This window comes from Peromyscus maniculatus, chromosome 2, assembly GCF_049852395.1.
Source record: "Peromyscus maniculatus bairdii isolate BWxNUB_F1_BW_parent chromosome 2, HU_Pman_BW_mat_3.1, whole genome shotgun sequence".
NCBI lineage: Eukaryota > Metazoa > Chordata > Mammalia > Rodentia > Cricetidae > Peromyscus > Peromyscus maniculatus.
In genome coordinates this window covers 70,641,728-70,654,214 of record NC_134853.1, presented here as the reverse complement: position 1 = coordinate 70,654,214, position 12,487 = coordinate 70,641,728, and positions in this window count along the sequence as shown.

Sequence of the window (12,487 nt, the reverse complement as noted above, 5' to 3'; positions counted from 1 at the left end):
AGTTGTTTCACTCCTGGATTGCGAGTTCAAGTGCTGGGAAAAGAACAGGGACTTCTGTGAGTGAGGATCTTGGCTTACTGGGGGGTCTAAATGAGCCACTAATGAATGATAAGGGGTACTGGCTCCCAGGTCACCACACCCACCCACTCGTCATCTTAAAACTGGATGACAAGTCACTGTCGCAGTCCCAAGTGCCAGACATACTTTATTTAAAAATATTTATTATTATTTTGTATTTGTGATGTGGTGTGTGAGTGTGTGAAGTACACATAGAGGTCAGAGGAGAACTTCAATTAGTCAATTCTCTCCTTTAACTGCAGTCCCACGATTCAACTCTGCAAGTGCTTTTAAGCACTGAGACATGTTGCTGGACCACCTGGAATCAATAAAAAAAAAAAATTAGTGTTGCAAAAAGAGGTAAAACAAAAGAAAACAGAAACACATAACATTTACTGTCTTAACCACTTTAAAAGAACAGTCCAGCAGCATTAGATATATTCACTTTCTTCTCCTGAAACTGAAACTAAACATAACCTCTCTTTCTGTTTATCAGCAACCACCATTTTAATTTCAGTACCTATGATTTTAACTACTTTAGATCTCATAAGTAAACAGGATCCTGCAGTATTCCACTTTTGAGACAGGGTCTCACTGTGTAGCCCTTGTTGGCCTGAACTCACTGTGTTTCAAGGCTGGCCTCAAACTCACAGAGATCCATTAGCTTCTGCCTCCTGAGTGCTGGGATATTAAAGATGTATGCCACTGCATACAGCAAGCATTCAGTTTTCAAAGAAAAAATATTTGTTTTATTTCATGTGTAGGACTGTTTGGCTTTCATGTATGTATACACACCACAGATATGCAGTGCCTTGGAGGCCAGAAGAGGAATTTGGATCCCATGGAACTGGAGTTACAGATGGTTCTGAGCTGTTGTGTGGGTGCTGGGAACCAAGCCTGGGTCCTCTGCAAGAGCAACAGGTGCTCTTAACTGCTGAGCATCTCTCCAGCCCTCACATCCAACATTTTCTGATTGTCTTATTTCACTCAGCATGTCCTCAAGGTTCATCCATTTTGACGTATGAGCTCGGATTTCCTTCCCTCCCAACATACTTGGATGCAAGTTATCCATATTAATTTTTCTTTGAGGCAGGGTCTCATGTAGCTCTGGCCTTGAACTTCCTAGGTAGCTGAGGATGTTCTTGGACTTACGATCTCCTTGCTTCTACTTCCCAAGTGCTAGGATTACAGGTGTGGATGACCAAACACGGTTTATGCAGTGTTGGGGATCCAATCAGGACATGTGCCTGCTAAGCAAGCACTCTACCTACTGAGTTACATCCTTAGGCCTCTGTTTTGGTTGTGAAACAGCATCTTTCTAGATAATCACGGGCTGATCTCAGACTCTAGGTAGCCCAGTCTAACTTTGGACTCATGACTTTCGTACTTCAGCATCCTGAGTGCTGGGATTGCAAGTATGTTCTACCATGTCTGGCTATATATATTATGTACACCTATTCTTGTAATCCTTCAATAACCAGGCTCTAACCACTTCTCTGGTGCTCCTCTCATTCCTCAGACTGAGAAGTGCATGGGTATCAGAGCTCTATTTAGTCCAATAAGGTAATATCCCAGTCATCAGTGATTTACAGGGAAAGAGGACTGGGTAGGATGCAGAGCCTGGGGTTGGCCCTGGTTTCTGTTTCTTGTAAGCTGTGGGCATGAACAAGCCTTCCTATTCCCAGTCCTACAGCATCTCTGGTCCCCATCCATGGTCAGGAAGCAGGACAGGATCATGGTTCTGTGCGGGGTTCTGCGGACAAGTAACTTCTCGCAAGAACAGTGGTTATAGTGATGACCATGGATGGTTAATGAATCACTACTGAAAAAATGCAGTTTTCTCAGAGCATGCTGGGAGGGCAGATGAGAGGGAGCAGGAAGAACACACTCCTTTCCATCATGTGAGAGAGCAGGTGCATAGGTTACACATAGCTGAATCCTCAGCAGCCACTCCTTCCTCTGTAGAGCCAGTGCCCAGGAAGTGCTTGAGTATGCCTGGAAACCTGAGCTTGGCTGGTCAGAGCACACCTCCAACTTATGTGTCTTCTTATCAAAGCTGTGCTGCCATGACGCACCATTGCTGTGGTATTCACAGGTGAAGCTCTTGTAAGGTAACACATGTATATCAAACACCTCCATGAATCAAGGACAGGGTTAAAGACTTACATTAAAGATGGTATGTGTGTGTGTGTGTGTGTGTGTGTGTGTGTGTGTGTGTGTGTGGTGGTGGTGGTGGTGGTGGTGGTGCCTGCAGAGGCCAGAAGAGGGCACTAGATCCCCCGAAACTGAACACAGGTACTGGACACTGAACTTGGATTCCCTGAAAGAGCATCACAGACTCTTAGCCATGGAGCCATCTTTCCGGTCCAAAATTTGCTTTAAAAACCACAGCCAAATTGAGTGCTAATTCACATACCTCCAATTCACTCTTTTAATGTATACAGTTTAGTGGTTCTTAGTATATTCACTGATGGGTGCACTCATCTCATAATCAATTTTAGAACATTGTGATAACCCATCCTCCACACAATGTTACACAAATGATTTCTAGTTCAATCCCCAACAGTTTCTTCTTTCCTCTCTGTGATCTTGTGAGCAAGCTCTTTACTGTCTACATTCCTACAGGCATTTTGGTTTTCTGAACTCCCACCAGAATCACCCATGTGGTGGAGCTAACAGTATTCTAAGGTTTCTCTAGTACACATCTTCAGATATTTCTACAGTACTCAGTTCTAAGGCCTTGGGGCATATGGTCAGATTTATGACAACAAACCCCACTCCTGGTAACGGTTTTCAACATTAGTTGCTTTTCTTATTGTTGTGACAACTCAAGGGAAGAAATGTTGTGCAATATTAATTGAAGATGTGCTACATTCTTTTATGCTGTGGAGTACTTGTTTAATAATGCAAAGATGTGTTGCATTCTCTCTTTCTCTCTCTCTCTCTCTCTCTCTCTCTCTCTGAGACAGGGTTTCTCTGTATAGTTTTGGTGCTTGTCCTGAATCTCGTTCTATAGACCAGGCTGGCCTCGAACTCACAGAGATCTGCCTGACTCTGCCTCCTGAGTGCTGGGATAAAAGGTGTGCGCCACTGCTGCCCAGCTGTGTTGCATTCTTTTATGTTGCATTTGTTTAACTCTGTGAAGCTGTGTTACTTTGCCTGTCTAAAACACCTGATTGGTCTAATAAAGAGCTGAACAGCCAATAGTGAGGTAGCAAAAAGGACAGGTGGGGCTGGCAGGCAGATAGAATAAATAGGAGGAGAAGAATGTAAAAGAGAGGAGGGAGAAAAGGAGGAGAAAAGGATGGTCAGGGGGCTAGCCACACAGTTGGACATGGAATAAGAAGGAAAAAAAGATATACAGAAACAGAAAAAGGTAAAAGCCCAGAGGCAAAAGTTAGATGGGATAATTTAAGTCAAGAAAAGCTGGCTAGAGATAAGCCAAGCTAAGGCCGGGCATTTATTCATAAGAAAGAATAAGTCTCTGTGTGATTATTTGGGAGATTCAAGCCATTGCAGTCCCTTTGAAGAAATGGAAAGACTCAACTTAAAATTCATATAGAATTTCAGGAATACAGACTGGTCAAAACTATGTTTAAGAGGAAGCAGACTGGGGACTTACTGGTCCCAATTTCAGAACCTGTTATAAAGCCACAGCAACCAAAATATCATGGTTCTGGCATACTGAGCAATGAGATAGGCCAATAGGCATTTAGAGATCAGTGGAATAGAATTCAGAGTTCAGAAACAAAGCTATACATACATCAACTATCTATGTATAGGTATAGCTATATATATACACACATATATGTAAGCATACATACATATACATATATGGGGATGCATGTATGTATATGGTACAACACCACTGAGCTACACTCCCAGAGACTCGGTTAATTTAATTTTTTTTTTTTTTTGATACAAGATTTCACTGTGCTGCCTAGGCTAGCCTCAACCTCCTAAGCTCAAGCAGTCTGTTTGAGTTTCACAAGCAGCTTGAGGAAGGGCTTGTGCCACCACATCAGCCTCAGTGTTTTTGTTTGTTTGTTTGTTTTTGTTTTTGTTTTTTGTTTGTTTGTTTTTTGTTTTTGTGAGGCAGGGTTTCTCTGTATAGCTTTGGTGTCTGTCCTGGATCTTGCCTCCAACTCACAGAGATCCGCCTGGCTCTGCCTCCCAAGTGCTGGGATTAAAGGCGTGTTACATTTGTTTACGCTGCATTTGTTTAACGATGTAAAGACATGTTGTGTTGCCTGCTTAAGGCACCTGATTGGTCTAATAAAAAGCTAAACGGCCAATAGTTAGGCAGCAGAGGGATAGGTGGGGCTGGCAGGCAGAGAGAATAAGGAGGAGGAGGAATCTGGGCTTGGGAGAAGAGAAAATGAAGGAGAAAGAAAAGGGGATGCCTGGGGTCAGCCAGTTAAGTGGTTGCCAGCCAGCCCGACATAGAAGAGGCAGGAAAAGTAGGACATACAGAATGAAAGGTAAAAAGCCCTGAGGCAAAATGTAGATGAAGGGAAACAGGTTAAATTAAGTTATAAGAGCCAGTGGGACAAGCCTAAGATAAGACTGAAGTCTTCATGCCATGATTTGGGAGCTGGTTGGCAGGCAAAGAAAGCCTGCTTCACCCTTGAGCTGGAGTTACAGGTGGCTGTGAACTTCCCGAGTGAGTGCTGGGTCTTCCACAGGGTCAGTATTCAATCTTAACCACTAAGCTATTTTTACAGTCCCAGGTTTCAGTTGATTTTTGACAAGAGAACCAAGACCATCCAGTGGGATAAAGAACAGCCCTTTTAACACGCGGTGCTGGGAGCTGCATGCCCACAAGCATGGGAATGAACTGGGCCCTTATCTTACATAACATGGAAAAATTAATCCAGAGTCCACCAAACACCTCAGTGTCAGAGACAAATCTGTAAAAAAAAAAAACAGAGGAAAAATATGATGAGGAAGTATGCATGTCCTTGGGTTTGGGAATGATTTCTTAAACATGATACCAGAAGCATAAGCAACAGCAACAACAAAAACCCACAAAATGGGCTTTCTCAAAATTCAGAGCTTCTGTCCTGCAGAGGATGTTCCTAGGTGGGAAGATACTGCTCAGGATGGGAGACGATACTTAAAATATATCTGATATGGGCATATGAAGAACTCCTAAAATTGAAAACAACAACACTCCAACAAGCAGATTAAAAATGGACTAAGGACTTGGAGAGGCATACTTCCAAAGAAGATATATAAATGGCCAACAGGCACATGAAAACAAACTCAACCTCACTGGTCACTAAGGGAATGTACATCAAAACTACAGTTGGCAACTAAATCAATATCACCACCACTACCACAGCCAACAAAACTCTGACAGTTAGCTGGTGCTTGATGCCTCCTACGATAAGCAAAATAAAAATGTGGAAAATCAGAAGTGTTAGAGATCGTCTTCATTTCTTTTCTTGTTTATGTATTAAAACTCCTCTGACAAACATCAGTTTAAGGAAGTTTATTTGGGCTCATGATCGAAGGGTACAGTCTGTCAGGGCTGGTGGGAGGGTCAAGGGGCCAAGAAGCAGCTAGTCATACTCTGTCCACACTCAGGAAGCAGAGCGTGATGAGTACAGGGTCCGTCTGGGGAATGGTGCCACCCACAGTAGGCAGCAGGTCTTCCTATTTCAATTAAGCAGTTGGAGGCCTGTCTCCAAGATGATTCTAGATTTTGTCAAATTGACAACACTAAGCATCCTGGAGATGGTATGAAGAAATTAGAAATGTTACTCATTGTTGGTGGTTGTAATAGTACAGCTACCATTGAAGACAATTTGCTAGTTTCTCAAAAAGCTAAATAAATATAAATGGCTGTGTAGGACACACCTGGAATCCCAGTGGGAGACAGAAACAGGAGCAGGAGTTCATGATTACCCTAGGCTACACAGAGAGTTTGAAGCCACTCTGGGCTACATGAAACCCTGTCTCAAAACCTTAAAACATAAAAAAAAAAAAACCAAATATGTATTTTTTTATACAGCCTACAATTCCTCTTCTAGGAACCAGAGAATATAAAACACATTTTCAAGCAGAGTAAAGGGGGTGTATTTTGCCATTGTATTTTTAGTGTGTGTGTTTGCAGATGTGCAGTGTATGTATGTACACTTGCATGTGGAGTTCAGAGGGCAACTTTAAGCGTTATTTCTCAGAAGTAACATCCACCTTATTTTTTGAGACAAGGTCTCTCATTGGGACCTGAGGCTCTCTGACTAGCCTAGTCTGGCTGGTCAGCAAACCTCGGGGAGGCCCCATCTCTGCCTTCTCAGCGCTGATAGTATAAGCATGCATCACTGTGGCCAAGTTTTTGGTTTTTCTTTTGAGACAAGTTTTCTCTATTTCTCTTGGAACTCACTCTCTAGACCAGGCTGGCCTCAAACTCACAGAGATCTGCCTGCCTCTGCCTCCTGAGTGCTGAGATTAAAGGCGTGTGCCACCGCTGCTTTGCCTGGTGGGAAGGTGTTGTGTGATATCCATCTAAACTTTCTATTTCTTTATATAACTGTCTATGTTCCTTTTCCTCTCTCTTCCAAGCCCCAGGAACCCGCCAGTAACTCAAACCGGCGGCTGCCGCTCATTTGAGAGAGAGAATTAGGAACTGTGGGGCGTTTACCGACGTCACCGTTCCTGGAGAACTTACCGACGTCACCGCTCTGTGTGTTGAGTTCTGAATCCTCTTTACCACCACGCGAGGATTCTTCTCAGATCACACTTTATTGGAGCGCCTCTTGGTTAAGGGACTTTGTCTTTAGTATTTTTTTTTTTTTTTTCATAACACCGGCCTTTATCCCTGTTCATTTGTCCTTTTTCTTTAGTCCCTTTTTTTTTTCTTCCCTTTTTTTCTTTAGCCCTTTTTTTCTTTAGCCCCAAGTTCGGGCGCCAAATGTAGCTTGATTTTTTCGCCTCGCCCACAGTCAGGACAAATCTCTGTCACCCGCCAGTCCCACAGCCGCTCAGACCCAACCAAGTAAACACAGACACTTATATTGCTTTCAAACCGCATGGCCGTGGCAGGCTTCCTGCTAACTGTCCTTATCTTGCTAACTGTGCTTTTATCTTAAATTGATCCATTTCCATACATCTGTACCTTGCCATGTGGCTGGTGGCTTACTGGCGTCTTCACATGCTGCTGGTCATGGCGGCGGCTGCTGCGTCTCTGGTCATTGCGGCGGCTGCAGCGTCTCCTTCTGCCTTTCTGTCCTTTTATCCTGCCTAGCCACGGCCGATCAGGTTTTATTTATTAACCAATCAGAGCAACTTGACATACAGACCATCCCCCAGCACAGCCAAGTGCAGACCATCTCAAACACCTGCACTCAGGCCCATGGTCCTAATCATCCTCTATACGGACCTGCTGGGTAACGCCACAAAGAACCTGAGAATGGGCTCCCACAGGACATACAGAACATCCCACAGCAGGAAGGAGTCTTACTTGGCGTCACTGAGCAAGTTTGAGACAGAGCCCAGGTCTTGTACCTCCACTGACTGGAGTTGCCAAAGGCAAGCCAGCAAATGTGAATTCTTACCTTTTAGGGTGGATGTCTGGCCTCTCAGGCCATCTCATTCTTTACTGACACAGTGTCTCATTCTATAGCTCAGGCTTGACTGGAACTCCTGGACTTCCTCCTGCCTCAGCCTTCAGAGTGTCAGGATTGTAGGCATGAGCCTCCATAGCCACTTTACACAGAATCTTAAGTGTTTTTCAGCCATTCAGGACTGATGAAGGAGGATGACTCTGGGAATAAGAAATCAGTGTGGCTTTAGTTAGGAGGAGAGGAGATCAGAGCAGATCAGAACAAGGGGACTTGAGGCTGAGGTGCACCTCTGAGGCTCAGGGACCAGCAGATCAGTTGCTGCCAGTCAGGGGTATATAAACAAATCGAGGCTGGAGTGAATGGCAGGAGGCCTGAGGATCAGCACCCAGCCCCCAGCCACCTAGCGTGACTAGGAAGTTTTGGCTCTCATTGTGGAAGGGCATCTGATCTCTCGAAAATGATTCCTTGGCTTCCTATTGACTACCTACTATGTGCCTGGTATTGGCAGGGTGCTGGGGCTACAAAACAAACGAAATAAAGGTTGAAATACATAGATAATCCTCAACAAAATCATTCTAGAGAGCCAGGCACAAGTGACCACCACATAGTGTGAAGTCCTGATTCCATGACATGTTCAGAGGAAGTAATTGCATAGACACAGAAGTCAGTGGGGTGGACTGGACTGCCAAGGGAAGAGCGGATGGATGAGGGATGATGGAGAATGTCCTAACACTGTTCTGTAGTGATGGCTCACACAACCCATAAATGCACTAAAATCAGTCTTGTGCATTTAGGTGAAGTTTATGGTGTCTACATTATAGGTTTTGACAAGCTGCTTCTTGTTGTTCTTGTTTGTTTTTTAATCACAGGACTCAGTCAGGGATAGGGCCCCAGAGAATCTGCATTTAACTTGGAGGTGAAGCCAGCATGTGTCAGCACTCAGGACAGGTGGGAGCCCAGAGGAGAGCCATTTTTACCATAGAAAATACAGGCTTGCCCTCACTGCGCCATCCACACCAGCCCCTAGGATTTTTGTCCTCTTCTCACACTGACTCTTATTCCCCTTCCAGGGAGGGAAGTGCTGGCTTTCAACCTGGCCGGTTAGCAAGAGGAAGGTACACTGGGTTGGGGGCACCAGCTTCCAGCCATGTCCCAAGCAACGGATGGGAGCTGGGAGGATAGACGGGGCGTGGAGTTGACACAGCACATCTGCCTTCAGCTCCTAATTTGATGTGAGTGACTTCTGGGTACCTGTGTGGTCCTCTCTAGATCTAATTGTGTGGGTCCCTCCTAGGCTCCCTGGACAGCTCAGCAAGCAAAGAATTAACATCTGGCCCAGTAAGGGACAACCAGGACCTCACCAGTGTCTGTGCTGTTTAGTCTGTCACCCTGGTGAGGTTTGTTTGCTTGACTGTTTTGTTCCATTTGGAGATAGGTTGTGGTTATGGTGCCCAGGCTGGTGGCATTAAACTCCTACCTCTGTTTCCTAAGTAGCTTGGACTATAGGAGTCCACCACTTACCCAGCTTGTGGCATATTGATTGATTTTTTTTATGGTTATCCCACCATTTTCTTGGTCTCAGGACTCTAAGGTTTAGAGGTAAATTGTTTGGGATGTGGTTCCCAGACTGACTTAAACTCTGGTCTTCTATCTCTTCTTGTTAGGTAGCCGCTCAGCTCTTGAGGATGCGGTTGACTCGGGCATAGTCCAGCTCCTTAGATAGTGGGGATCTGGACTTGAGGCCCAGGTCTGATGTGGGAGAAATTGCGTTTCTTCTTGGAAGGGCCAAGAGGTTTGCAACATGGGTGTGGGAAGAGGGAGCTCGGGATGATCTCCTTTGTGGTTCCAACCTGCCCAGGAGCCTGGGACACCCTTGCCTGTGGGCAGTGCCCTGGAGGTGAGTCACAGGGAGGAAGACTGTTCCTCTCTAGAAGGAGGCCACCCACCAAGGCTTCATTATCCTGCACAATGTAAAGTAATTGCCTCCTTTTAGTCAGTGCCTAATAGGAACCCAGCACTGTGGGAGGTGCTTCCTCTGCTTTATCCCACTTAATCCACCAACACAGCAAAAGGTAGGCGGTAGTCTTCTTGTTACTGAAGAGGAAACTGAGGCTCAGGGTGAGGCAGCCGGGTAGTGCGCATTCCTTCCCTTCTGCTGGTTGCAATCTCACTCAGCTCAAGATCTGTCTCATTCCCTGCCTCCCCTCCGGGCCGTCTCTGTCCTGTGTCCGCCACTTGCCTCATGGATTGTGGGTCTCAGAGCGTCGGTTGCCGTACTAGCCTGGAGCTTCTAAAACCCAGGAAGCTGGTCCTACTGGGCTCTGTGGGTTGGGCCCCTCAGTCTCCGGGCTGGACCAAATAACCAAGTTAAGAAGGAACTCAACCAAGGTCACAAGGGGTAAAGCGAGTCCTGGCCCTCACCTCGCCCTTCAAGGTCAACATGGTGACCCTTTAAAAGTCATAAGGAAACAACCCAGTGAGTCTGAGAATGAGGTCACTCTGCTGGCAAGTAGGGGATCTGGAACCAAACTGTGGCCTATCTGGGCCCAAGGCCCATATTCTTTTCAGCATGTCAGGGAAGCTGCCTAATGTTTTAGCCTGTAGGGTTCTTCTTTATTACTGTATCCACAAACCACCTGTTAGTTAAGCCAATAGTTTTTCTTTAAAACAACCCACTTAAAGAAAAGAAAAGCAACCCTCTACATTTATTCTAAAAAGAAATGTTGGCTGGGAACCCACTATCACTGAACTATCTATTAAGTATTTTACCAACCAGCCCCCATGGGACTGGACTAGGCCCTCTGGATACAGGAGACAGTTGTTTAGCCCGAACTATTTGGGGGACAGCCGTCGGGGGGGGGGGGGGGGGGGATTGGGATCCATCCCTGGTACATGGGCAGGCTTTTGGGAGCCTGGTGCCTGCGGTGTGGGACCTTGCACAGCCTTGGTGCGTCATCGTCGGGTAGGGGCTTGGACCTGCCTGGGGTAGATGTGCTGGCCTCTGCTGACTCCTCATGGGAGATCTTGATTTGGAGGATGTGGGGATGGGGAGTGGCTTGGGAGGGAGAGCTGGGGGGTGGGAGGAGGGAGGAGGGGGGATCTGTGGGTGGTATGTAGGGTGAGAATTTCTTAATAAAGAAAATGAAAAGAAAAAAAAGTATTTTACCAACCAAGCTCATCGGAGCGCATCCACTGTTGTTTCGGGTACCATGAGTCAATGCTCTGTGACTACACCCTGTGCCCCAGTGCTCCGTATTGCTCCCGGGGACCCTTTCAAGTCTCTCCTCTCTCCGTCCTGTTTACTGTTTGTTTGGTCACACGATGCTTAGAGTTCTGAAGGGTGTTGGAAGGGACACAGACTTTCATCATGTTCTTGAGTCAAAGACCACTTGTGGCATGTGTCAGGACAGCTATAGGGAGCTAGTGAATGTGGAGTTCAGATTCTCTCTCTCTCTCTCTCTCTCTCTCTCTCTCTCTCTCTCTCTCTCTCTCTCTCTCTCTCTGTGTGTGTATGTTTCATACTGCTCATAGTTCATTGGCCAGAACCGGCCACATGGTGCAGCCTTACTGCAAGAAGGCAGGACATGCAGACTCCCCAATACCCAGGAAGGAAGAATCAAATACCAGCATTCACAGAGAGGAATCAATACAATTGTTCTTCTACCCATGAGAGAACTGAAGCCCACAGAGGTAAGTGGACCAAAGCCACACTGATGGGCAGTGGTTAGGCCAGGATTTGAACCCAGAAAGGCTGATATGGGGCTTTAATATATCTCCCCATATTAAGATTCCTAATTTAATCATGCCTATGAAGACCCTATTGCCACATAAAGTAAGACTCACAGCACCAGGGATTAGGAAGTGGCTACCCTTGATGCCATTACGCAGCCTTCCACACCATCTGGGAGAACTCTTACCGCGAGTCTAGTTATCATTGGCTGTCCCTTTCTTGGGGCCCGGTCTCCTTCGGCATTGAAAAATAGCCTTTTGTCCTGGTGTGTTCTTTTCTGCTGGAATCACAGATTCATGGGTAGGAACTATGGCTGATCTGTCTTCTCCACAGAGTTGGGCAAATACAAACAATGCAATTGTATAAATGATGAAATGGGCTAAAGAGATTGATTGCCCAGGGGGTTAAGAGCACTGGCTGCTCTTGCAGATGACCCGAGTTCAGTTCCCAGCATCCACATTGGGTGGCTCACAACTGCCATTAATTCCAGCTCCAAGGGATCGGATGCCTTTGGCTTCCACAGGAGCCTGCATACACATGTGCATACCCCCATACAAACACATGATTAAATATAATAAAATAAATCTTAAAAAGAAAGTGACGGAATAGACTGAGCTGGAAGTTCCCTTGAGGGGGCAGGAAGCTGCTGTGGCGAGGATGGGGCAGGGAGTGGTGTCCCCAAATTAGCCGTCATTTTGAGCATGAAGAATGGTGGGCAGTGGTGCCCCCAAATTAGCCGTCATTTTGAGCATGAAGGACGGTGGGCAGTGGTGCCCCCAAATTAGCCGTCATTTTGAGCATGAAGAACGGTGGGCAGCTGCCCCCCAGGGCTCCTGTAGACCTCTTGCCCTGCCACAGTTTCATGCCTGCACATGGAGGAGGTGAGAGCTGAGGAGAAAGTTGGCAGGCTTCTCCCTAACACTTTTGATTCATTGACTCACATGGTGAATGTTTATTGGCTATCTCCACATTAGTAACATCCTCGGCTGGGGCAGCCATGGCCTCAGGAACCTCTTTTCGGTGCCATGTGGAAAGACTTCAGATCACGCCTACATGTTCGGTGCAGAGGCAAATCCTAAACAGTGAGGAGGAACAGAAACAGTCTCCGGGGAGCTAGGCTTCAGCCCCAGCT